Here is a 778-nt window from a genome sequence, read left to right on the forward strand (position 1 = left end):
ACAAGGAACATCCAGTCCAACCCCTTGCCATGCAGGAAATCCGAATCAAAGTATCACGGCTTGTGAGTTGTGTATTTTGTTGTACTGAGTATACTTATCTGTAAGTCTAGAAATTTTAATCAAAAAATTGACCCGAAAACCCAGAGCCGACTTATCCATGGGTCAGTGTTAGTACTGTACTTTAACTCTTCTTTCAAAAAAGAAACTATCTCCTGGTGAAATGCAAGAGCATAATGTGTCCTAGAAGCACTGACATACTTCTGTTCTCTCATGCATCCAGCCTTTAGTGTGAATGCAGTTATCCCTGCTGGAATTTTGTAAGCTGTTTGGCATTGTTTTCCTCTGCTTCAAATGGCAAAGGGGTGAGGAAAGGCTGCATCTTTTTCTCTGTCTTGTCAACTTATATACAGAAAATATAATATGAAGAGCAAACTTGGACAGAGAAGAAGGAGAAGTAAGATAGGAGGAAGGAACATTAACTCTAAGATATTCAGATGATACCATGCTACGAGTGGAAAATATCACAGACTTGGAACAACTATTAAAGAAGACCAAAGACGAAAGTGCAAAGGCAGGCCTCATGCTGAACATAAACAAAACAAAAATAATGATCACGGAGGGTCAGCATAAATTCCACCTAAACAGTGAAGAAATCAAAACAGTTAAAGAGTTCCCATACCTTGGATCAAACATTGATCGGAATGGAGACTGCAGTCAAACAATCAGAAGACTAAGAAGTGGATAAGAAGAAAATCAATTCATTTGCAATGTGGTGCTG

This window comes from Sceloporus undulatus, chromosome 2 (genome assembly GCF_019175285.1).
Source record: "Sceloporus undulatus isolate JIND9_A2432 ecotype Alabama chromosome 2, SceUnd_v1.1, whole genome shotgun sequence".
Lineage (NCBI taxonomy): Eukaryota > Metazoa > Chordata > Lepidosauria > Squamata > Phrynosomatidae > Sceloporus > Sceloporus undulatus.